The sequence below is a fragment of the Caretta caretta genome, chromosome 4 (genome assembly GCF_965140235.1).
Source record: "Caretta caretta isolate rCarCar2 chromosome 4, rCarCar1.hap1, whole genome shotgun sequence".
Lineage (NCBI taxonomy): Eukaryota > Metazoa > Chordata > Testudines > Cheloniidae > Caretta > Caretta caretta.
In genome coordinates, this window is record NC_134209.1 from 44,706,712 (window position 1) to 44,733,511 (window position 26,800).

Sequence of the window (26,800 nt, forward strand, 5' to 3'; positions counted from 1 at the left end):
CTTTGACAGAATTTTGTTATCACTGTTCACTCACAATTTTGTTCCATAGTTCCCACTATTTTTTCACAAAAAAAGATCTTGGCACAGTGAATCTAAAAATGAAGCACAGCAAGTGGAAGGAGAAAGACATTAGGCCAGAGCCTAAATCAGCTTAGCTCCTTTAAAGATATTTTCATGGAAACACACACTATAGTAAAGATTCCACATTGTCTTTCAGACTTTTTAGGAGTAGCTTTATTTCCAAGTGTTATTAAATCTGTGCTTCTCAGGCACTGTGGAAGTAATACAAAATCCTAAAGGCATTTTGAATATACAGTGTCAATACTGTGTTCACTAATATAGTCTCCATGATGATATTTCGGATAGGTGACATGAAATGAAGGTATTTGGAAAAAAGGAAAGAACTAATGATTGCCTTACATGAAGGGCTACTCTTGTTTATAATCTTTGCACCAGTCCCTTTTTCTTCCATTTACACTGTGGAGCCTGACAAAAGCATTATGTCCTTGGCAAACCAGACACTCTAGTCTGTGGATACAACCTAATTAAACTAAGTGCTACCTGTGGCAAGGACATTAGATAATTCAGAGCATTCAAGTAACCAAAACAAAAGCATCATTTTTCAGCTTTCAGATCCATTCTCAATAATGCACAGTGTAGATTTTTTTTTAAAGGGCAAAGTGCTTTCTGATAAGCTAAAAATGAGACAATATTGCCCCCAATGTTTAGGTACAGTAAATATCCGGACCATGCTTCATCGTCTTTGTTTCTTTTTCAGGTGTGCTTCAATTAACACTGTCTCATGATTAATCAGAGAATTAGCAAAGATTAATAGGAATATGCAATAAAATAAATATGAATAATTTAGTAGTGGAATGGAACAACATTATTAGTCCCTGGAATGAATAGTCAGATGAAATTATAGTTTTTCTCACTATCTGAGTTTCTCATTCTGGTGTGTGCGTGACACAGCAGAATTTTTACAATAATTCATGTTAGCATTTTAAATGTTTGCTTTCAAAGGCAGTGAAGAATGCAGCATTCTCTGGCACCCATGCAATTGAATGAAAAAAGGCAGCACAGCTCTTGGTTCATCTGAAATCTGCTTGAAATTCTGATCAGCTGACTTCTGTATTTGAATGATCTTTGGGTCAGAGAATAGGAACAGATTCTTTCTGGAAAATACATTTCAAAGGCCATTCTAAATTCTTCTTACAGTTACCAGCTCAGTTTTATAGATTTGCATTTCATATTATATAATTATTCATATATTACTGACTTGGTAGATATATATTACAGAGCTGGTAGATTAAAATGCATTGAAGGGTAAACTGTCTGCTATTCAAACATATCTCATTATACATTGATTGCATATATATTCATTCGATACTGGAAATAATTTTAAGGTGTTCTAAAATAAGCAGCAGACATATTGCTTTTTAAAATGTGGTTATATAAGTATCTGATATTATGGTGATCTTGGCCCATATTGACATGAGACAGGTCACAATGTAACAACTGTTCAATATCATCCTTTGGACTTCTCTGATAGACCACTTAACTATCTCAGCTTTTCCAGTGATCATCTCATTTATCTAGGATTATTGCACTGAATTTACTGTTGGTTTTCTTCCAGAACTGAAATGTCAAGTCCAGTGTCATGCATGCAGTAGCTTTGTGCTATGAGAGCTCAACAGATCCACCAAAAGCTGCTAACAGTTGATCTTTGGATAGAGCTAGAAATAAATAAATCCTCTTTAGCAGATCAATATTCATCCCATTTAATGCTTGATGTGAAACTTGTGGATTTGAGGCAGTAATGCTGATGTACAGTTAATCGTTGAAAATGGGCATTAGGGCTTTTATAGCGTGGCAACATATTGTCAAACAGGAAGAGAGAAAAGTGTTCAGTGAATCATCTGCAAAAAAAACTTCCTCTGCAACAATATGTAATTTAATGCATATTTGTAATCTACACAGTCTTACACTGTAGTGATTTTGTCCTTTATATGCAAAATTGATTCGAGAGTTTAGTTTATAAAACAGATTACTCCCATTTCAAAGGATCCTCCTAAATATTCTAAATAGTAAATTTGGTCTATAAAGTATTCCCCTGGTCATGTATTTATCCAGACTATGTGCAAATATATGAAATATGCACTCTGTACAGTATACTATATGTTGATGCACGTGATGTTGAATGTCTGCGTATATATATGCCTGTTATGTATGTTCATACGTATGCATCCCTATTAAAGATCTGTAATGCAGATTATACAGTTTTCTACATAAGCAGAATTAAAAATCCTAGAGAAAAGTGATCGTATAAATTAAAAGTGTTAGGCAACAGAAAAGATAAAAGTTGAAAAAGAGGATTTTTAAAAGATCAAACTGGAGGAGAATTTTTTTTCTCTAGTTGTGTGGCGTAATTTTTAACATTATAATGCTTTCTTTTTAAAAAATATCTTAGCAGACAAATTAATTAGATTGTGGAAAGATTTATTGTGGAAGGTCTATAATGATCTATAGAAACTCCAGGGTTAAAAACATCACCTTTCAATTTAACTTTTTTACGTTGCGCTAAAACTATATGATGAGTGATATTGTCATGGTGTCATCACAAGTGAGTTTGCACTGTGCATTCCTTGTAGGCACCAACTTCCAGTTCTGCCACAGAAGGTAAACACAAATATTTGGAGTGGCGAAATGAGGAAATACTTGAAACCTGTATTTCTGGATTATTAGTTTAATATGAAGTAAGCAAAATGAGCCTCAGCATGAAGACTGAAGGTATCCCTTTTGACTTTCATCGGACAAGAAACTTCCTAAATTGAGAATTATGGTTGGTATGGACTTCCCTTATGTGTAATTTATCCATGTGTATATTTTGAAAATATAATAGGAATGTGTATGAATCATCTATGCACTTAATGGAAGTGCTGCTATTGGATGGACCGTATGGCTTTGTATTACATTGTGACATTGCGTGCTATCTCCATTGCCTTCATACTTTAATTAGTTTTGTAGAGAAGGGAATGCTATTATGTTGAAAATGCAAGAGAGATATTTAAACAACAAACATCCAAAAACATCTGCTGACTCCAGGTGTCCAATGCACTACTTTCACCTTGATGGCAAGGTGATAGCTTCTTTCATACTGCTATGTAAATCAACCCTTTACTCCTCTTAAAGAATATGTCCTGCAAGATTTCAATTTGTAGTGGGCCCAAGCTTTGGAGGAAAGGATGTGGGAGACAGTGAGGGAGATTAAGTTTATCTACAAAACAATAAATCTCTGAGAAGGAAAGAAATGTTTAGTTATGTTTCATGCCACGGAAAGGGGGGATGATCTAGAGGTAGTGAAAGTGTGGGAATTCTGCGTGTTGTTGAAGTATCTATCAATGGAACTTGGATAAAAGAAGACTGACAACCAGATTTAAAAGGCTACCAAAGGGCTATTTAAAGTGACGTAGAGTTGTTTCCAGAGGATGGTGGTAAGAGGGAGTGGGGATCTGTGTTTCCTGTAAATGAATATTGTCTTTATCCTTTCCTCTCTATCTTCTTTTAATTCCAGAAATAGCATATCAGAGTGATGTTTCATACAGAATCTGATTGGTATTAAAATCATTCTGTTTATAAACATTTTCATCTGCTAGAATATTTCAGGAAAGGATTGGGAGGAATAACTTTATTTTTTTCCTCTCATGAAAAACAAATGGTTCAAGGAAATATGCCTGGCTTTTCTAAATGATAAAGAAACAAAAATCATCCTGAGATATTAGCTAAACCCAAGCTTACAAACAGGGAACCAGTGGAATAGACTGTTCTCAGTGGTAGCAGATGACAGAACAAGGAGTAATGGTCTCAAGTTCCAGTGGGGGAGATTTAGGTTGGATATTAGGAAAAACTTTTTCACTAGGAGGGTGGTGAAACACTGGAATGCGTTACCTAGGGAGGTGGTGGAATCTCCTTCCTTAGAAGTTTTTAAGGTCAGGCTTGACAAAGCCTAGGCTGGGATGATTTAATTGGGGATTGGTCCTGATTTGCGCAGGGGGTTGGACTAGATGACCTCCTGAGGTCCCTTCCAACCCTTATATTCTATGATTCTATGAATTCAAACACCTTATTTAAGAATTAGAAACTATTGCATTTTGGAATCCTATCTGAAAAGTCTTTCTCTACTAAGTAATGATGTGCTGCTCTAAACATATGCTTTAACTGTATACATTATTCCAACTTTATAAAAGTGTACTACCTCACCATTCACGCACTATGGACTCAGAGCTTTACTCAGGGAAAAACTCCCAATGACAAATGCATCTCCCAGCTTGCAGTACTATCCCTTGCTCAGTCCAGGGATAAACCTTTGAATGTGCCACTGAGAGTCAATGCTGCTTCAGACAACACTAACTGCCTAGATTCTCTCCATGGGGCGCCCAGACACTGGCAGTATAGTTCTTGCAAGAGCTGTGGTGCCAGGTGAGGGGGAACCAATAGAGTACATAGAGGGACAGCCATCATTTTCCTGACCATCCCTAGGATCCAAGAGGGTTCACTCCAGGTGGGGGATGCTTTCCAGGATATTCCATGAAGTGAGCCTCACAGAGTTTGGTTTCCTCTCTGGTCCCCGTAAGGTAGTTGTTGCTGTCATAGTGGGGTTAAATAAGGATTTAACAAATACTACAAAATGTAGGCTGAACCCTGAAACTTTTGGTCAGTGATCCTTACTTGTAAGTAATTCCATTGAAATCACTACCTGTTTACATGACTAAGGGTTGCAGGATCCTTATAGAGATAACTAGGCCTGATAAACAGTTTTGTTTGTAGTCTTCACATACCACAGCTGTAGGAAGTTAAAATAATGACAGACAGACAGACAGGCAATATACCCAAGTAGACAGACAGTCCTTCCTCACTCTGCTGGTCACTTAGGCCCAGATTTTTTAAATTGCTGTGTTCAGTGTTGCAACACCTAACTGATTTAAGATCCAAAATCTCATATTCAAAAGGGATTTAGGTACTTAGGAGTCTAAATACCATCAACAGGGCAAATCTTTTGATCAGGCCTACATAAACTGTATTTTGGAGCACTGGAGTCTATTTATTTCTCTTGTCTTTAAAAATACAATGTGGGAAGCATAAAAGATGCACTTTCACAAATAATTTGGGGATAATTTACTGTAGGCTGCAGATTGTAAAACAAAACAAAGCAAAAAATCCTTCCAGTTAAATATGTTGATTCTGAAGTCAACTCTTCTTTAAAGGAAGAAAAAAATCCTTTTGCTTAGCTCCAGTAAAGTTGTTTTAGCACTGATTACACAAACTCTTCAGTTCCTTCCCATCACTGAAGAGAGCTAGAGTTCCCCACTATTAATGGCTCAACTCTGATCCTAGAAAAGACCTCTACACTGTGTGACAATGCCAAAGAATGACTAAGATTCTGCACTGATTTTTTTAAAAGATTCTTTGAAGTTCAACCTGCATAGCAAATGTTTTGGCATTCTCCAAAAAAATGGCTCTTTGCCGGCTTTTTGTTTTGTTTTTGTTCTGCCTTCAGAGCGCATAGGCGGGTTCAGACAGGAAGTGCAGCCTGAAAGGCTACGCCAAATCCGGGGGGGATTAGTCACAGCAAAAGGCTACAGTGTGATCCTGAGCCACTCTCTTAGTTGTCTGGCATAGAAAGAAAACACACACAGTCGTATAAGTGTCCACATCTTTATGCAAAGCAAATCTAGCAGACAGTTGGAAAGTGAAGTCACTCTGCTGTTACAGCATTTAGGAGCATTTTTTTCTCAATACACATGCTGAATGCTTAAAAGAAAAAAAAAGAGGACAAAGGATTTTTTAAAAACAATTCAAGCAAAATTTTGCCATGACATGAACAATACAAGACAACTTTTGTATAGAATCTTTCATAAAAGCTGTATGCTTTTTTGAGTTGACATAATACAGCTGAACAACAACAGTGGAAAATAGGAATTAAGATGTTATATTCAAGGTAAAATGGGCTAAGACTTAAACAATGTTCAAAATGGGGAAAATATTCTCTTTTTCTTCTTTTTTCAGCTATTTTCAGTCAGCTGGCTGCAGTAAGAAGTGGGCAGATGTTAATAAGTCCTTGACCTACCCAATGAAACACAGATTGAAAAAAAATGGACGGTCTGATTCTCATTTACATTTACGCTGCTTTACATTCACTTTAAAACCATTTTGTACAGACTAAACAGTCTAAAGTGGCCTTTGTGGCTTATGCTCAAATAAATTGGTTAGTCTCTAAGGTGCCACAAGTACTCCTTTTCTTTTTGCGAATACAGACTTAACACGGCTGTTACTCTGAAACCTTTTGTAAATGAAACTCAGACTTGGAGATTTCATTATATTGAAAAAATATTTATAGACAATACAATGGGGTTTTTTTTGAACAAATGTATACCTTCAAATTTATTCCAGAATTTTATGATTACCCAAAAAATACAAATGTTTTCGGTGTTTGGCTTAGATCAACATCCAAAAGCTTGAATAAGATATTGAAAAAGCTTAAGAAGTTTCATTTGCATGAAAGACAGAGTAAGGCTGTGGTGCTCAGAAGAGCTGAAAATTAACCATAGTTGTCTCAAGATGAAGACCCAAGAAAGAAGAATCCAAAATTAGATTTGATGTATAGATTTTTAAAGTTTCATCCATTACTATTTTTGATCCAACTAAAGGCTAAAGGAAAGAAGACACTGCTTGAAATCAACTGCGGAGAATCCAAAATACCATCTAATGATGCTGTTTCAACTAAAGATATCTCCTGTAACTCTTTAATACAGCCATTTTAGTGTGTTTCTTTTTTCACAGTCCGAAGATGTCATCTGCTGCTTGAATACTTATTAATATCTTTACAGAGAGCTATATCCTAAGGTTGATAACAGCCTTAACTAGCAAAGAAGAGCACAAAACAGAATTTGCATTCAATAAATATGGAAACATTATCCCCTCTCCCCCCCCAAAAAACATCCCTCTTTGTCCAGCTGCCAAAAGGTAAATAAATGGACAAAGCTCACATTTTCTTCCTTTTAAAATTCTGAGAACAAAATGAACAGCAGAGGGCGCCCAAGCATGGCTTAAACTCAACAAAATAGAGCAAACAGAATAAATACTTTTAAAGGGTGACAAATCATGTGCTGCCCTCTTTTGGTGCCATTGATGTAAAACAACAATTCCTAAAGGGAATCCCTCAACTTCCCCCATGTTCCACCCCTCCTTGTAATGCAGATATAGAAATTTCAAAGCAAAGAAACACTGTAAATGTCGTTCTTCCTGTAGCACCCAAAAGAAAGACCACATAATTGGACTCAGTTTAACTTGTAAAAGCTCTTTCAGACAATTAGAGCATTTGTATAATTAGTCTTCTAATTAGATTTGATTGTGTGGTATGCTAAATAAACATGTGTTTATTTATATAGATAGAGATGGAGAGATAGATCAGAGATAACCCTCTCTTACAGGCATCTCCCGCATGTCGGTGTTATTTGCAGCTTTGTTGTATGTTCTTCACCAAAGACATGGTATTTGCATTGGCTTCGCACACAAGCAGTTTGAACCAAACTTTGTTTCATAGTCACTCTAGCTCTCATTTTTGTACAAATCTGATCAAACACAAACAATACTACTCAGAATTGAGCCACAGAGTACAGGTCTGGATCTGAACTGTCCCAAACTCCAAGACTCTCCCAATCAGGGCCTGAACATCCCTGAACTTTCAAGTCCAATTGCTGTCAGGATAGAAACAGCACACAATGCATTGTTCGACAGGCTGTGACAACCACGCCATTTTATATGTGGCTTACAACACAAACTGACAGGGTAACCAGGCACCCAGTCATCCTTGTGACCCTGATTAATCAAAGATAAAGTGCGGAAGGCCGGAAGGCTATTGCAGGGCTGTGATCTCGGTGGGATACAGCTCTCCCACTCTCTGTTTTGTGTGCTGGGTGCTGAATGATAACATGAAAGGACTCCATGCTTGAAAAACTAAACTGTCTCTTTATTAAGAGAACTATTAAGAGAGATGCTTCAACTGTAGCTAGCATTCTGTGTGTACTTGGACTGTCTTCCAGGCAAACTTCTGCCTCCTGCAATCCGTGCTCCTCTCTCCAAGCTTCATGCCAGTTGCTAATCTTTCCTTTGAACAGTTGTTGTTGTATCTTTTGTGCAAGCATTTTTTTTTTAACTGGCTGAGGCCAGAGGTTTCTAACAGGCATCTTACCCAACCCACTGCAGCTTATTAGGCCTCCTATTTTATCACAGTTGATGGGGGACTTGTTTCCATCCTCCTGCTGTCTTCATTCTGTTTTGGTGGTGTCTTATTGTTTTTTTATGTTGCTCATATACCTTGTTTCTTCTGACTCTTCTACATCAGACTGATGGCTGATGGCTAAGGCTCTTTCTATGTCTTCCTGTTTCTGGCCTTGACCTCCCCTATCAGGGTAAGCCAGCTGTCTGCCTCTACTCTGCAGTGGTCTTCAGTTTTGTCTCTAAGCTCTGTGTAGCTCGAAATTTTTGTTCTCTCACCAACAGAAGCTGGTCCAATAAAAGATATAACCTCATCCACCTTTCAGAGTAACCGCCGTGTTAGTCTGTATTCGCAAAAAGAAAAGGAGTACTTGTGGCACCTTAGAGACTAACCAATTTATTTGAGCATAAGCTTTCGTGAGCTACAGCTCACTCTCTCTTATATCCTAGGACTGGTATGGTTCCAACAACTCTGCATACATCATATGACCTGTGTCCAACTGCAGCTTAGACTGTCCTCTTTTGCCATTGCTTTGTGCGGCTATTTGATGGCTGGACTCAGACCTCCTTCCCTGTGAGCAGTGGCCTCAGGTCCTTAGCTCCTTTGTTGTAGCAGGCTGCCTGCTTATCTTGGTGTTGTCTTAATTGCATCTGTGTGCTGTCCATTGTTCCTCTGCAGGACCTCAGCAGATTACCCCACTTGGGAAGCAGTGTTGGTTCCTCACCCCATCAGTCTACAATCCAGTCCCTGGGAGGGTATATCATGATGGTAAAACTCTGCCAGGTAGGAATCCTTTCCTATCTGTTTTGCCTTTGCCATCAGTCTCTTGGTTGTCTTTACTGGTGACACTGCCTTCTGATTGATTTGTAGGAAGGGGAAGATGTCTTGTACTTAAATTCCCATTTTCTGAATGCTGGTGTGGAATCATGTGAATTCTGTGCAGTGTACAGTGGCCATTGTCTGAGCATTGCTCATCAGGTATACCGTACTTTGTGAAAAGTGCCTTCAATTTCCTCATCACATTTTTTGCCCAAGTGTCCTCCAGATAATACTCTGCTCAGAAATCAGAGTAGTGATCTACTGTGACCATGTAGTTCCTGTCATTAAAATCAAATTGGTCTCTTCTGACCTTATCTCAGCATTGGGTTGAGATTTCATTAGGTTCTAGAGCCGCCTTCTGTTGTTGATCATTATGCTTTTTGCACACCTCAAACTGTTCCATGGACACTCTCTGAATTGGACATTCATGCCTGGGAAGTAGATACACATGTTCATCTCAGGTATGCCTCGATCCTGTGGTGTGAAGCATGTATCTGTCTCCTGATGTCAGCTCTTAAAACTCTAAACTCTTCACCATCTGTGGCAATTATTCCATCTGATGTGATCAACCAGGAGTATGAACTGTTTTATTGCTTTTAGCACCCCATTTTGTTTGGTGCTTTGGATTGCCTGGAGCATACATCAGAAATGCAAAGGTACTGCAGCATGTTTACAGATTATCTCCTGTTCCACAGAGTCATCTGTGCTGTATTGTGGAAGGTATGCCCTACTCAGTCTATCTACCACCAGTAGTGACTTTCCTGTGTAGTACCTGGCAGTCTGAGTGCATATGGGTGGAATGTTGGCTGCAGTTGCAGCATCTCTGTCAATCATCTTAATAAAGAGCCAGCCTGGTTTTGCACGTTTTACAGATTAGTTTTACAGAGTCCTTTCATGTTTTGCCCAGCACCTGGTACATAAAACATGGTGCCAGCAATCTTGTGAGACCCACAGCAGGAAGAGTGTGTAACAAGCAAACAAAGCATAATTTAGAAACAGAGCACACAGAAAGCAGGAGGGACTTAGACGACTGGAAATGCTGGATTTACAGACAGAAATCTAGTACAACCGTGGAAGCAGTGGAAGCAAGAACTGCGTCTGTATACAGAAATGGCCATGAGGGGAAATTATGAAAAATGAAGATAAAGAGCTTTTTTAAACTCTCTTATTGGGAAAAGGGACGAGTAGTAAGTGAACACTGTTGCCAGGAATTATACTCAGAACAGAGGGATTGCTGATAAAGGTATATGATAAATTCTGTGACCGCAGACAGAATGAGATTGTAAAGAGATACTGGATTATTTTGACCCTAAACTAAGCGTCAGAAGAGGGAATAGATACTTACATAGAGCTGAGAACTCTGGCATCCACATGTTAATTTGGAGACATTAAAGATTCCTTAATTAGAGACAGGATGGTTTGTGGGGCACGTGGTTCCAGTTTACAGCAGAATTTGTTGAGAAAAAGAGATCTAACCCTCATGAAATGCCTAAAAATAAAAAAGGCAGCTAAACTGTCCAGAGAAAGGATCAAAACAGTAACAGCCACTAGTGCAGAACAAGTACACAGGCTCAATCTAAAGGAACCCAGCAAGCAGGACAGAGAGAGACTGAGTGAGAATACAGGTTCAATGTATATTCTGTGGAAAGCAACATAAGAGGCAAAAAAGAAAAGTGCCCAGCCTAGAGGCAATAGTGCAAGAGATATGGGAAACAGACCCACTTTATATCCCAGTGCCTCAGCCACCCCAGGAAGTAAAAAGTAGCAGCAGATGCATTCACTGAGTATGTAGAAAGTTCCAATGAAAAGGAGGATATCTGCAGTGTGATTTTAGAAGAGCCAAAGTCTTTCAGTATACACGCACTGCAGAAGAAGGCTCCAGCCACTCAACTGCCATATTTGTAAATATGTTATTAGATCAACAACCAATCTGATTCCAGCTGGATTGTGGAACCAGCTGCGATGTAATCCCAGCAACGCTGATAAGCAGTGATATTAGACTGGAGAATGTGACTAAGTGCTGGTGATGTACAATAAAATCATTCCGAGGCCAGTGGGCAAATGCAGGCTGTCAATAAAAACTCTGCAAAACAAGAGATGTTATAGTTTGGAGTTTATAGTAGTTGACACACAGGAGTACCATCCACTGCTGGACAGCAGGGAACTATAAGCCATGTATTTGATTACAGTACCCCAGAATATACTCAATTTGAGAGAGGAAGGAGTACATTCACCTTTGGCCCCGTCCAGCATTTTAACAGACTATAAGGACATATAAATGAAGGAGATGGACATCTAGAGGGCAAGCTGAAGTTAGAAATAGACCCTATTTGCAGCCTCTGAGACTACCGAAATGCAGAATGCCATTAGCCCTGCTGGAGCCACTTGAAGAAGGAACTGGCAAGTCTGCAAAGAAGAAACATCATTACACACATTAAAATTAGCACAGAGTGGATCAGCAGTTTAGCAGTAGTGAGAAAACCTGCAGGTAAACAGAGGCTTTCCACTGTCCCAAAACCACTGAAGAGAATATTGAAAAGACGTCACTACCCATTACAAGGATTGAAGACATACAACTCAATTTATACAGGGTAGAAGTGTTCACTATTTATCATGTGAAGAATGGGTTCTGCTACATTGAGCTAGAAGAGCCAACCAGCCACCTGACAACTTTGCCACATCTTTTGGCAGGTACCACTGGATACAAATACCTATGGGCATCAGCCCAATCCCAGAGGCATTCCAATGAAAAATGAACCAGAAACTAGAGGTACTCTCACGCATCAAGATTGTTGATGTCATCAATTAATGTCATCATTCTTAATTTCAGGAGAAGAAATATGTAAATATGGCAGGCGACCAGCTTGGCTTAATGGTGAAATCCTAGCGGATCTTAAACATAAAAACATAAAAAAGAAGCTTACAAGAAGTGGAAGGTTGGACATATGACCAGGGAAGAGTATAAAAATATTGCTCCGGCATGTAGGAATGATATCAGGAGGGCCAAATCGCACCTGGAGCTGCAGCTAGCCAGAGATGTTAAGAGTAACAAGAAGGGTTTCTTCAGGTATGTTGGCAACAAGAAGAAAGCCAAGGAAAGTGTGGGCCCCTTAATGAATGAGGGAGGCAACCTAGTGACAGAGGATGTGGAAAAAGCTAATGTACTCAATGCTTTTTTTGCCTCTGTTTTCACTAACAAGGTCAGCTCCCAGACTGCTGCGCTGGGCATCACAAAATGGGGAAGAGATGGCCAGTCCTCTGTGGAGATAGAGGTGGTTAGGGACTATTTAGAAAAGCTGGACGTGCACAAGTCCATGGGGCGGACGCGTTGCATCCGAGAGTGCTGAAGGAATTGGCGGCTGTGATTGCAGAGCCATTGGCCATTATCTTTGAAAACTCGTGGCGAACCGGGGAAGTCCCGGATGACTGGAAAAAGGCTAATGTAGTGCCAATCTTTAAAAAAGGGAAGAAGGAGGATCCTGAGAACTACAGGCCAGTCAGCCTCACCTCAGTCCCTGGAAAAATCATGGAGCAGGTCCTCAAAGAATCAATCCTGAAGCACTTGCATGAGAGGAAAGTGATCAGGAACAGCCAGCATGGATTCACCAAGGGAAGTTCATGCCTGACTAATCTAATCGCCTTTTATGATGAGATTACTGGTTCTGTGGATGAAGGGAAAGCAGTGGATGTATTGTTTCTTGACTTTAGCAAAGCTTTTGACACGGTCTCCCACAGTATTCTTGTCAGCAAGTTAAGGAAGTATGGGCTGGATGAATGCACTATAAGGTGGGTAGAAAGCTGGCTAGATTGTCGGGCTCAACGGGTAGTGATCAATGGCTCCATGTCTAGTTGGCAGCCGGTATCAAGTGGAGTGCCCCAAGGGTCGGTCCTGGGGCCGGTTTTGTTCAATATCTTCATTAATGATCTGGAGGATGGTGTGGATTGCACTCTCAGCAAATTTGCGGATGATACTAAACTGGGAGGAGTGGTAGATACGCTGGAGGGGAGGGATAGGATACAGAAGGACCTAGACAAATTGGAGGATTGGGCCAAAAGAAATCTGATGAGGTTCAATAAGGATAAGTACAGGGTCCTGCACTTAGGACGGAAGAACCCAATGCACAGCTACAGACTAGGGACTGAATGGCTAGGCAGCAGTTCTGCGGAAAAGGACCTAGGGGTGACAGTGGACGAGAAGCTGGATATGAGTCAGCAGTGTGCCCTTGTTGCCAAGAAGGCCAATGGCATTTTGGGATGTATAAGTAGGGGCATAGCGAGCAGATCGAGGGACGTGATCGTTCCCCTCTATTCGACATTGGTGAGGCCTCATCTGGAGTACTGTGTCCAGTTTTGGGCCCCACACTTCAAGAAGGATGTGGATAAATTGGAGAGAGTCCAGCGAAGGGCAACAAAAATGATTAGGGGTCTGGAACACATGACTTATGAGGAGAGGCTGAGGGAGCTGGGATTGTTTAGCCTGCAGAAGAGAAGAATGAGGGGGGATTTGATAGCTGCTTTCAACTACCTGAAAGGGGGTTCCAAAGAGGATGGCTCTAGACTGTTCTCAATGGTAGCAGATGACAGAACGAGGAGTAATGGTCTCAAGTTGCAGTGGGGGAGGTTTAGATTGGATATTAGGAAAAACTTTTTCACTAAGAGGGTGGTGAAACACTGGAATGCGTTACCTAGGGAGGTGGTAGAATCTCCTTCCTTAGAGGTTTTTAAGGTCAGGCTTGACAAAGCCCTGGCTGGGATGATTTAACTGGGAATTGGTCCTGCTTCGAGCAGGGGGTTGGACTAGATGACCTTCTGGGGTCCCTTCCAACCCTGATATTCTATGATTCTAAGAAGATGTCAAGGAAGAAGAAATCTAGGACCATGATACCAAGGTGTGACAATTCCTAATCAGGTTCTGGGTGCAGCATATTAGGCTGAATGTGGACAAGCTGAAACTGAGAAAAATTGAGGCAATGTCTACATTGGACATCTGTTGGCTTCTGAGGGACTCCATCTAGATCCTAAGAAAATTAGATCAATTAAAGCGGGGTGGCCTAGTGGGTAAAGCACTGGCCACGGAGTCAGGAGACCCTTGAGACAGATAATACACAATGAGAATGGTCAGAGATCTAAGAACAGGCATTTGAAAGTAAAAAAAATCATAAATAAGACACCAGACCTAAAGTACTACAATCCTGCAAAACATCTGGAGCTACACTATGATGCTGCAGAAGGAGGCCTTGGAGCTTCACTGATACAAAGCCAGTAGCCCATAGCATTTTCAAGTAGAACTCTGACAGACACAGAAAGGAGATGTGCTCAGATAGACAAGTAGCTACTGGCAGTTTGGAATGGAACAATTCCATCAGTTCATGTCTGGGCACAAGGTGGATATGCAGTCTGATCATGAGCCATTAGAAAACATCATGAACCATTTGAGCATACGTGGCTATCCACATCAGCAGCAGTGGCAAACTGTGGCTTTGAAATATTTATTATTTTGATCAACAAAAGCATCCTGTGATCAATAAAGGGACACTTTCATTTTAGTCACTGATCCATTATTCATACATATGCAGTTTTCCAGCCTCCTACTAATACTGCTTGAAGTGTTTCTGATGTATAGTAAAAGTGGAATTAAGTAATTTCACCATAATCTAAAATGCTGCAGAAGCATTGGACAGGTTATATTAATGAGGTATCACAAGAACATATTTTTCTTCAGGCCCCCTTAAAACTTGTGAAAGTACTAGATTCACAATGCATAGGATGAAGTCGCTTTCCTTATACCAGTGTTTTGCCATTAACATTCTTTTGATAGTCTGTGATTGAACACACTATAATGAAATATACAACTGACCGGGAGCAACTATAGCAGTATGTAACATTGAACTTAATAACATTTTCTAATCAAGTACTGAATAAACATACTTATGGACATTTTCTTGACTTAAGCCTAATAAATAAAACTGGGGTGAGCTAAAGTGACCTAAATGTCATTTCATATCCAGCACAACTGCCTCAGCTGACCGTAATGAATAAGTGTACCAAACTTTAACGTCCTAGTTCAATGGGAACATGGAAATTAATTGTTTCAGCCAGTGACATGTTACAAGCATCTGTATTTCATGTCATGTCTTGCCATCTTTATATTAATATGTTTATAATGTATGTGCATTAAAACTCACCCCATGAGAATAACTAAACAATAATTTGAGATTATGTATCTGACATACATGGGCCGGGAACGTGGAAAATATTTTTGCTTTATGTTTCACAACATGATTTTGCTGAGTATTTTTCCACTCTGAAGACTGTACATATAAAAATGACACTGTGGGGTTTCAGGTTTGTCTGAGAGTACCTTCTATAACAAAAATACTAATGATGATTTTTGTAATTGCCAGCCCTGAGAATTCAGCTAGGAATTTGACATGCAGACTGGATTCTCCTCATGCAACATCACTAGTAATAAAGATACAGCAGGTCAGAATATGTCCTCATTTACACACATCTGATCTCAGTCTCTTCCAGTTATGCCCTAATTGGGCCTGATTCTTTGGCACACTAGGGGCTGGAATCAGCAAGGGATTTAGGTATTGCAATGCTCAGCATTGCAGCACCCAACTTTAGGTGTTTTGCCACCCAGTGGAATTCAGAGTCCCAACACAATCCACAGAGAGAGTTAGGCACCTAAAAGTGGGATCCACAAAAGACAGCATGCAGAGCTGCCTAAATTAGCCAGTAGAAAATTCTGAGGAGAGGGGTTTGTCCTAAACGCTGCCCTTCAGAGTGACTAAGGGCACATCTACACTGGAATAAAAGACCCGTGGCACAGCCATGGCTGGCCCAGGCCACCTGACTTCAGGCCCACAGGGCTAAACATTGCTGTAGGGACACCGGGGCTTGGGTTGGAGGAAATTCAGAGACTGCTGTAGCTGGGCAGGCCCTCTGTATGGCCCTAAAATATTTGGGAGCATAATGTTGACCTAAAGTCACATTTGCCTCCAGTCACCCTTCTTTCCCCCTCACCCTGCCCCAAGTGGATAAGAATAGAAAAACTGAGTAGCAGACCAACTGCCTCAGGTGTAATTGATTGATCATGTAACTGAACTCAGTAAACAAATCTGTTGGTGATGCTCGGGAAGCAACAGAACCCCCTGCTCCCTCTGGCATATCTGCGTTAGCTCCAGAGACTTAAAAAAAAAAGTGTAAGGTTCTAAAATGTTATTTTGTGTTTTAGCAGATACAAATTGCTCAGTGATCCAATACAAAATCCTAGCCATTATTTTAAAGAGGTCCAAAATACTGCTGTCTGAATTTGGATGTATTCCCTCAAGGCATCTGATTGGGTGGATTGTGCGATATACTTTATCAAATCAGCTTTGAAACTTGGTTCTTTTACAAATATTAACTTTAGCAATGTGATGAGCTGCGGCACTGTTCTGAAATCAGCCCTATATCTCTGTGTTGGCCAGTCACTTAATTACAAAGACAAACTGGATGCTAGTATCCAAGTTTGTTTTGTCTTTTCCTTAAGGCATGTTTCATGGGCTCTCCAGTTAACTACGTATTTCACAGGAAACCCACTGAGAGTCAATTTGCTAGTCAATTTTGTATTATTTTCTAGATTAGCTCTGCACTGACAGAACTTCAGATTAATTAAAAGACAATTACAATTTACTGAGGCAAAATTACTCTTTTCTTAGAAATATTTGTTCTTAATCAATTCAGCTGAAACCTCTGCAGTACTGCACTCAGGGCTGTTTGAAAGTATATCTCACTGGCTGCAGCTGATGAAGGACTGAGAGACAATTTGGATTTCCAGATCTCATATCTGCTGCATCAGGAAATGAACTAGATTGAATCTTAACTGTGAAAAGATGAGGCTTTAAAAGGCACTGCAAGAGTGGGGAGGTTCCTTTTGCAATGTACCCATTTCTATCCTGTTTGGATTTTTCATTAGGAGTAAATGCTATTCACGTGCTCTCTGGGAATATTGTAAAACACGTACACAGAGTTTGCGAGCTCTTTGTGCTTTTTCTACATGTCTCTGGGTACTGTTTAAAACTTTTCCCACCTTTTACAAATGACTCCCTGTGTCAAAGTGTCAATGAGTAGATTAGCAGATAGAGGCCAGAGGCCAATAAGCTCCAAGCAGTTCTGAAAGACTCCCTGCTTGATTCCTTCAATGAAAGAATTGATGCCAGTTCCAATGCACACTGGGGTAAGTGGATGTTCTGCTGTTGGTGAGATAGTTCTCATGTAAACTAACAGAGCTTCGTCTTTCCAAATGGATTTTAGAGCGATGGAAAATTATCTCCATTGCAAATAGATGTGGTGATAAAGCACGTGGTTTTCAACCCTCGCGGTTAGAATAAGTTCTGTTAAGTCTTATGTGTGTGTGAAGCTTTTATTGAAGTCTCTAGGAGTTTTGCTTATGGAAGTAGTGCAGGATTAGGTAAGAGAGTTTACAAGTTCCCATGAATTTCTTTGATTTAGAATTTCAATAAAAGCAGAGCTATGTGGAGAACAAAATGAGAATTAGTGATGCATACACATTTCTAAACCATCTTTGAAACCCTTCCCTCTCCTAAGAGACACAACGGCAATCTCCTCTCTTGAGACATTGGCAAACACGAGTTCAATCTTGCACTGGCAGAAAGATGGAGTAGGTGATCTAATGGGTCTTTTTTGACTCTGACTTTTGTAATTCAATTAACCTTTCATTCTAGCTTGTCTGTATTATGTATTTTTGGTGGGGGGGATTAAATGTTCTGATTATTTATAGGGATGTTTTTCATTTATAGATTGGTGTCAGTTCCTTATTATATGCCCCATGTGCTGATGAATCAACAAAGCTGAATGCCAGCCCCAAATTCTGCTTAAGCAACACAGATGTTAGGTTCCTATATCATCTTCTCACTAGCTGAGTCTCCCATTCATTCTAACTGCATGCAGGTCAGGAGGATCAATGCCCTTCTCTGCCTGAAATAAAATAATATGAAGACTGCTTAATCACTTAGAACCTAATTCTGTAAAGTATTTGACCTGCTGCAGAATAATTTCCTTAGATAAGAGCAAGTATAGTAGCAGCAGCAAGAATAATGTAAATTAATGGATGTATTCCCTCAAGGCATCTGCTTGGGTGGATTGTGCAATATACTTTATCAAATCAGCTTTGAAACTTGGTTCTTTTACAAATATTAACTTTAGCAATGTGATGAGCTGTGGCACCGTTTTGAAATCAGCCCTATATCTCTGTGTTGGCCAGTCACTTATTTACAAAGACAAACTGGATGCTAGTATCCAAATTTGTTTTGTCTTTTCCTTAAGGCATCCTGACCGTGAACTGGCCCTCTCTGAGTTGGGAATATTTCCACAAAGAAACATGCAACACACACTGCTCCTTTGAGGTTTTCCTTTCATTAAAATTTGATTACGGCAGTAATCCCCCAGGGTGGAAGGAAATGCTCTCACTTGAGTCCTCTTAGATTTTAAAGTTTCCAAGCTGTGTCTGCAAACTTGCAGTCTCATAATTTTACAAAACACAAGGAGTGAGAAGGAGAGTAATTTTTAGCGGCAATTAAAATATGCGAGTGAGGAAAAGGGATTCTTCCCACACAGCAGAAACCAATGCTGAACACTGCATTCTTGCATTTTGTATTGATACCTACTGAGTGTCTGTCTTTAAAGGTGACAGATTGCCCTTTCCCAGGAAAAATTAGGTAAACCCCATTCTGATTGAATTCAATAGGGAACTAATTCGCAGGAACTATTACTGTCCAGAAGGTCAGTACACAAAACAGGATCGTGGTGCTGGTTTTTTGCTCCTCAAACTAGTGATATTTTTTTCTTATTTTACTAGTTTTATTTAATGTTATTACCACCTCATCTGTATCCCTGTGAAGAGTGATGTTTATTTCTCCTCTCTGCCTCAGCCAAGCAACAAAAAAAATCTGTTTTAAATCAAATACTTGTTTATATGATCTAATAGAAAACATCAGGGTGTATATCAAATTTAAGTTCAAAACACATGTGTTAAATTGACACTAAGAATAAATTTGTCAAACCATAAATGCTTGTTGGGACAGAAATGTTTGTAACCCTTTAGTGGACATGCCAGAATTAAAAGGTTACTGTATGAACCCTCGCCATAGAGTTATGACTTCTACATATTTAAAAAAGAGAGGGAGAACCTGCATATCCTGTGAATCAAAGGAACACATTAGTGTGACATCAAATTTAAAATGATCCATTAAGAACGTTGAATGGATGGAAGCTAGAACCACAAAGCATGAAAATGATGTACAGTATAAAATGGTAGATATGTACTTAGTGTTTTTTCATGGGGGTACAGACAGAGAAAGGACTAAGGACTAGTCTCTATTTAAAAAAAAAAAGTTGCTCAGGTTTAACTCAAGGTGTGATTAAAATTGATTTAGTTAAAAAGGTACAAAAGGCTGTGTAGAAACTCAGTTTATGTTGATTTAACTTAAATCAGTTAGGAACAGGTTTAATTTAAAACTGAAATAAGCCACTCTTACTCCAAACTGGGAATATCTGTACAGGGTTTTGCACCAGGTTAATTAAAATGATTCAAAAAATGATTTAAGTTAAACAAGTGCAATTTCTGTGTGTAGACAAAACCTATTTTGTCCTGTGCCTTGTGAGATCAATATGGGATTTGTCACTGATTTCAGTGATGGCAGAACCAGGTCCTCAGTGCATGTGTATACAAATGAAGGGCATGGTGTTTGAGGCGCCGGGGGCCTCCAGAAAACAAGTTCCAAATGTTTTGTGCTAATTTATTTATTTAAATTTAATTGTCAGATCTGGGCCATCGGAACATAAGAATGGCCATACTGGGTCAGACCAATGGTCCAGCTAGCCCAGTATCCTGGCTTCCAACATTGGCTGGTGCCAGATGCTTCAAAGGAAATGAACAGAACAGGGCAATTTATTTGAGTGATCCAGCCCATCATCCAGTCCCAGCTTCTGGCAGTTGGAGGTTTAGGGACACCCAGAGTGTGGGTTGCATCGCTGACCATTGTAGCTAATAGGTTCATCAATGGCTATCTTCACTGAACTTATCAAATTATTTTCTGAACCAAGTTATGCTTTTGCCCTTTACAACATCCCCAGCAATGAGTTCCAAAGGTTGATTGTGCGGTGTGTGAAGAAGTACTTCTTTTTGTTTGGTTTAGACTTGCTGCCTATTAATTTCATTGGCTGACCCCTGGTTCTTGTGTTATGTGAAGGGGTAAATAACACTTCTCTATTCACTTTCTGATCACCATTCATGATTTTTACATCACCATGGATTTATATAGTGGCATTATGGTATTTTCTGTTTTATTGTCTATCCCTTTCCTAGTGGTTTCTAACATTGTTAGCTTTTTTGATTGCCTTTGCACACTGAGCAGATGATTTCAGAGAACTATCCACAATGACTCCAAGCCCTGGTCTACACTAGGACTTTAGATCAAATTTAGCAGCATTAAATCGATGTAAACCTGCACCAGTCCACACGATGAAGCCCTTTATTTCGACTTAAAGGGCTCTTAAAATCGATTTCCTTACTCCACCCCTGACAAGTGGATTAGCGCTTAAATCGGCCTTGTCGGGTCGAATTTGGGGTACTGTGGACACAATTCGACAGTATTGGCCTCCGGAAGCTATCCCAGAGTGCTCCATTGTGACCGCTCTGGACAGCACTCTCAACTCAGATGCACGATTGTTTGCCGTTGCTCTGATGCAGGGAGGGGCGACTGACGACACGGCTTACAGGGTTGGCTTACAGGGAGTTAAAATCAACAAAGGGGGTGGCTTTACATCAAGGAGTATTTCAGGCAGGACTTTACGGAAGGTTCCAATAACAAATGGTGCACCTAAGTTATTGTTCTTATTGGAACAAGGAGGTTAGTCTGGCCTCTGATTGATACATGGCTAGATTTACCTCGCTGCACCTTCTCTGTGAGTGACTGCAGTGTGACCTAGAGGAATGAGTCCCCTAGACGGGGGGCGGAAGGGGGGGCAGTTTGCAAATGAGTACAAAACAAATCTGGTCTATTTCTTGTTTTGATACACTCCATCTATCTTTTACATCTTTGGCTGGCAGCAGACGGTGCAGAAGGACTGCATACCATCCACATCTCATGGCTGCTCGGCAGAAGATGATGCAATAGGACTGCTAGCAATCCGTATTACCTGCCTGCTCACCATAAGATGGTTCAATAGGACTGACTGCAGGACTAAAGAGAATGACCTGATCAAGTCACTCCAAATTTAGTCCCTGCGCCCATGTCTGCCCAGGCACTCCTGATCGACCTCACAGAGGTGACCAGGAGCACCTCAGACATGGCGATGACGGCTACCAGTCCTATTGCACCGTCTGCTGCCACAAGGCAATGGGTTGCTGCTGCTGTCTAGCAATGGAGTACCGCATCTGCCAGCACCCAGGAGACATACGGTGACAGTGAGCTGAGTGGACTCCATGCTTGCCGTGGTCTGGCGTCTGCACAGGTAACTCAGGAAAAAAGGCGCGAAACGACTGTCCGCCCTTGCTTTCACAGAGGGAGGGAGGGAATGGGGGCCTGACGACATGTACCCAGAACCACCCACGACAATGTTTTAGCCCCATCAGGCATTGGGATCTCAACCCAGAATTCCAATGGGCAACGGAGACTGCGGGAACTGTGGGATAGCTACCCACAGTGCAACACTCCGGAAGTCGATGCTTGCCTCGGTACTGTGGAAGCACTCTGCCGAGTTAATGCACTTAGAGCATTTTCTGTGGGGGCACACACACTCGAATATATAAAACCGATTTCTAAAAAAACGACTTCTATAAATTTGACCTAATTTCGTAGTGTAGACATACCCTATGATCTCTTTTTTGAGTGGTTACAGCCAATTTAAACCCCATCATTTTGTGTATATATAGTTGGGATTATATTTTCTAATGTGCATTACTTTGCACTTATTAGCACTGAATTCCATCTGCCATTTATTTCCCAGTCACCCAGTTCTGTGAGATCCCTTCGTAACTGTTTGCAGTCATCTTTGGATTTAATTATCTGGAGTAATTTTGTGTTGTCTGCAAACTTTGCAACCTCTGTCCCATCTTGAACCCCAGATCCATCCACTATCGAACTCCCAAATTTAAGAATTTGGATTCAATTCAAACTCTGCAGTTTGGGCCAGGTGTTAGTTACTGTATAGTTTTTTATTTTGATGTGTACAGTGCAAGTAATATAATTTGACAAAAGTACAAAATATTTTTTTAAAAAATGCAAACTATTTTTTCTCTCCCTCTCAAATGATCAAAGTATCTTTTAGCGCTTGCCATTTATCCATTTAGAGCATTTACCAATCATTCCAAAACCCAAAGGGCAAAATTCAGTGATTTGATACAGGATTTTAATCTCAGTATAACCTAACATAGCTGTACGGGCAAGATCCATTACTTAGCTGACAGAAAGTGGAATGTGGTGTTAATTTTAGGGACCTTCATAACACTGATGAGCAGGAGTCTGAGTTCTAAGGATATGTCTACACTGCAAGTAGACACCCGTAGCTGACTCCTGCCAGCTGACTCAGGTTCATGGGGCTTGGGCAATGGGGCGGTTTAACTGTGATGTAGTCAGATGTTCTGGCTCAGCCTGGAGCCCAGGCTCTAGGATTCTGTGAGGTGGGAGAATCCCAGAGCTCAGGCTGCAGTCCAAGCCTGAATGTGATCCCCTTAGCCCAAGTCACCCAAGGCTGGCCCCTGACAGCTATCTGATTGCCGTGTTTACATACCCTAAGAATGATTTAAGCCCCTTTAAGACCGCACTGTACTTGAGTACCCTTTGGGGGCACTGTTGTAACACTGCAGAGTCTGAGAGGAGGATCTGGAATGAGGTTATTAAAAAGGGGAGAAATCCTAAAATGAAGATGGGAGGGAAACTCTATGATCTCACTCTGATCACTTTAACATCCTAAATCACTTGCCACCCATCCACTGTGTGGTCTGGAAACTATTGCTTTTAACTTTTAAAGAGTTGGAGCAATAGGGGAGTTACTGGATTTTGCTGCACTAGAATGGGGGGAATGGACTAGACACTTCCTTCTGTTTGCAACAGGTTCTGGATGCCTGACCAGGTAGCCAGCACTTAAATATGGCATGAATTTGGCTGATGGAATAGCAATAATATTCATGACATTCAACAAAGTTATGTGATTTGGTATCTCCACAGTTAATATCCGCTATATTTTAGAGGAGAACTGGGACAGATTTCAGAAAAGCAATAAATTTGAACAGATGGAAAAGGGGTGGGACAAGTAATTTTATCCAATGTAAAACTGATTGCTAAAAGTATTCTATTAGTATCACAGATCTTTACTGAGATTTATCATGAAGGCTAATGAGTCTTCAGCTATTGTTTAATAGTCGTATATCAATTCTGTATGCAGAGTAGCATACAAAGGATCAAATATTGTCCTGAGTGGCAGTTAGTTTGTGTAAGTGCACTCTCTATCTATATTAAGATAGAGACACATAAAAATATGGAGGACTTCAGGCAACTAGGGTGAGTAAATCTTGAAAGTTATTTGGCAGTTCAGATAAACATTCAAATGTAGCTTATCCAAATTAGTGTGAACTTCTTTGATTTGGAAATAGCCTGAAACATGACCCTGTCTTTCTTTTGCATTTTCCAGTATTTCTTAGTTTCACCAGGCTACAAGTACTTTTTAGAACCTACTTTTTGTTGCTTTTGGAACGTAGCAATAATCCACCACAGGGTGTGCCTTACATGAAGGCTACTGGTGCAGGTATTTAAGCCACCAGAGCAATGCAATAATAGACTACGAATGCAATAAGCCATTCCAGGGTGTGCATTAGTCGGCTATTGGTTTACACCTTCAACCACCCAAGTAGAGCAACAATGGCTCACTCTAACGCAAACCCTGTCCATCATGGATATGCCTCCATACAGGCAGCCTGAAGAGTGTATTTTCATGGTTTGCTTTGTCATTCCAGTTTCATCTGGGCCACAATGAGATTTTTTTTTGAGGGTCCCCTTCAATACTACCTATCATGATGGCAGTTTTAGTTGGGCTTAACCTTTGTGTTTTTCCTTTCCCTAATACTTCATCTTTCTGTTTGGCACATGATCTAATGCATATTAACATTTGAGAACTCTCTCTCTCTCTCTCTCTCTCTCTAGTATCTAGGTAGAGGCAATTGGTATATATATTCTGATTACCTCTATCTAGACAATCAAGTCAAGTGTGTAAGTCTAAGTGTCTTAACCATTCAGGAGCTGAGATGATGACTCAGTGCCTTAAACACATCTTTAAACAGGGGTAAATGTGGCATGTCTTGCATCATAAGGAGCAAATTCTGCAAGGTAACTTGTCACCTGATGTCAGGAGGGACAGTGTTGGCCAGGCCAGGTTACTTGGTCTCATAGTATAGTTTAATTCAACTGTCTGCTAGTCCTGTGTTGAAATATCTGAGCCAATAGTGTGGTACATCCTCTTTTTGGCCAGCACTACTTCAAGTGACTAAAATCCTAGTACTATTCTGCTAGACAGATGTAGTCTGTGTAAATAAATGCCTGACAGTAGTGTTGGGAAGGTCAGTTATGAAGAGGTTGAAAAGTGTCAGTGCTACAACTGATCCCTGAGGTAGACCATTGTTTTGGGACCTCCAGGAGCTGGTCTTTTGCCAGCAATAGTTCCACAGCCATAACACACTTCAGTAGGGCCAATGTACACTAGGCCTGTATGCCAAATTGTGTCATGTGCAGTAGAAAGATCTAGAAATACTGCACATGTCTTTTGCCTAGTTTGGAAGCCATTCTTCATGTAGATGATAAGTGCTAGGAGCTGACCACAAGTGCTGTGGTTTGATGCCTGTTTGGACTACACTCAGGCTCTCCTCAATAGTGGGGCAGTTCTTTGAAGGATAAGCCTTTCAAGCAATTTGTGCATGCAGCTTTGCAAAGAGATGTCAGTATTTTTTCTCAGGTTTTGGCAGGGCTATTACTTGTGCTCTGCACCAGGTCTTAGGTATGGTATTCTCCTGGATGATTCCAGATAGAAATGTGGCTAGCCATTGCCTGCTCATTTTTTCCCAGGCTCTTTGGAAATTTGGGGGAGAGGTGATCAAGTCCCTAGGCTTTAACTATTTTCAGTGTTTTGATTGCCCTTTCTGCTTCATCTGCGGTGATAGGCTAAATGCTTTCTTCGGTTTCAGGTAGGAAAATGTTTGTATTGCCCTCATTTTGTCTTCACCTCTCCTTCAGACTTTTTGTCCTTATCTCCCTTTGCAACATTTATTAGGTGGGTAGCAATACCATGTGGAGAGACTGGGTAGTGGTGCTGTGCTGGAGGCATCTGAGATAACATGTAATGAACCATACTGTGTGAGGACTGGCTTTGAAAAAGTATATTGCAGGAGAGATTTCTCTTTTTTCTTTGTGCCATCTTATCAATTTACAATCCACAACTACCTGGCATTTATCTTGCATTTATCTTCTAGTGACATTGAAAAAGACGTAGACATGGATTGTGCAAGTATCATGACTGTTATGTACATCAAGTGTAAAGCGGTCTGAAAATTTTCAAAATTTCATTTGTCTGAAGATGGGACTCCTAGCTAGAAAGAGTAATGTTTTCAGGTGTCTATCCTGAGTTTATGCACCTGTGATTAAGGGGAAAAGGCTGAAGTAACTGAAGCAAGCTGATTGGCTCCAGCTATTCTTGCTGGCCATCTGATGTAGAATTGTTTTCTCAGTTTTCGATGAGTTTATGTACATGGGTGGAGTTCTGCCACCTGATGCATATGCACAGCTTGCATTGTAGTCAATAGGGACCTTGAGTATACATTTAGTAGTGGGCACTGGTGCTTTTAGAAACATTCTTTCATTATCACAAGGAAACAGTGTTGTATTATTATTGTTATTTCTATTTATCAAATAGATAAACAGAGGCATAAAGATATTAAGTGACTTGCCCAAGGACACAGACAAAGTAGTAAGTCAGGAAGGGACCCCAGGCACCTGACTCCTGTGCCCTGTTCTTTATCTGCTAGACACAAAAGCAGGCAACCACTCACAAGTGTGTATCACCATTATCGGCTAACAGCAAAATGTGATGCCTTCTTATGTGGATATAGTAAAGATCCACCCATATTTTCTTTTTCATTGCTTTGATTGTTACTCCATTGGTTCCCCACTGGTTTTATTATCTGAGAGATTCTACTTTGGATAGCCTCGGCCAATATCTCTGACATGGTCTCCTCTCATCTTCATCTGTCCCCCTTCTGGCTCCACCAGAGATACTAGCTTTGATGTCCCTTCATCCCCTCATTTCACAGCCTGTCTACCTTTTTCCATGATGGCACTATAGTTGCAATGATATCTTCAAACTTGGTCATCAATACACTTCCCTCACCACAGTCAAATCCTTCCTAAAAGCTCACTTCTGCCTTCTCACCAGTGAAAAGAGAGGATAAAGTAAGGTAAGGAGAAAAAGTTCCAGAACCATGACGATGTGACATTTCTTACTTTAACTTGACCTTCCTCAATCCATCTGCCTGTTTATGATCCTTTCTTAAGACATCTTGAATTTAGATTGTCCTTCCATGTCTGCACTAGTTTTCTGAGGTCCCTCGCACATTTCAAAGTGCTTCATAAATAATAACTGTAGTAATTA